The sequence below is a fragment of the Littorina saxatilis genome, linkage group LG15 (assembly GCF_037325665.1).
Source record: "Littorina saxatilis isolate snail1 linkage group LG15, US_GU_Lsax_2.0, whole genome shotgun sequence".
NCBI classification, from domain to species: domain Eukaryota; kingdom Metazoa; phylum Mollusca; class Gastropoda; order Littorinimorpha; family Littorinidae; genus Littorina; species Littorina saxatilis.
The window spans coordinates 32,541,741-32,542,802 of record NC_090259.1 but is presented as its reverse complement, the minus strand read 5'-3'; positions in this window follow the sequence as shown (position 1 = coordinate 32,542,802).

Sequence of the window (1,062 nt, the reverse complement as noted above, 5' to 3'; positions counted from 1 at the left end):
GCTTAACGCCCAGCCGACCACGAAGGGCGGCCACACACACACACACACACACACACACACACACACACACACACACACACACACACACACACACACACACACACACACACACACACACACACACACACACACACACACAAAACCCGACCGACTGAATATGTAAGTGATCCACGTGTGAAAACCAAAACATAACAGCGCGATGACAGCCAACATTTCTATCCCCGACTGACAAACAGTAACACTGCATGCAAACTGACTTGGGTCAACGATCAAACCAGCACGGCCCGAACTGAATTTGTTGCGCTGCCATTATCGTGCGCAATTCTGGTAAAAATATAAACCCGGTATGCCGAATTGAGTATAACGAAAGTCGATGTCATATACATGATACACAAGGATATTTTAAAATGACTTTCAAAATGTAAAAGCAGATAGCAGACCTTTTTATAAGCAATTTGAATGACTGAATGTCTACATACAAGTCGAATGACGCCGTCCATTATGCTGACAAATGGGAACTAGCTATGCGCATGAATTCATTGACATGAATTTCGACTGCGGAGGCTTTTGGCAAGCTGAAAACAGGCACGGGCAGGTTTTAGTGGAAAAAGTAAGTGTTTTTAATGAAAACGTCGGAGTAATGGGATAAATAGCTTACACACTCCGAGTTCTGATTATCTTGCATATTGTGTAACCTATATACAACTGCTTGCTACTTTTGGAGGCAAATTTGATTGAAGAAAAATTCGATCCTCTGTTTTTGTTAATATCCGTGTTACGATTCAGGAGGATACGTTCATATCCGTGCAACGATTTAGGAGGAGACATTTATGTCCTTGTAAATATTGTAGCCAAAGCTGAAAAAATGCTTTTGGGTTAGCAGGGGGAAGGAATATTTTCATGAGATTGTTTTAACACCACCACCCCCCCCCCCCCCTCCCCAACATAAAAAAAAATCAAAGTTTTTTTTTTAAATTTGGATTTTGCTAGGATTTTACGTACAACTAATTAAAAAAATTCGATTTGATTGAGAACCTTGTTCCAGATGTACATAGACATTAG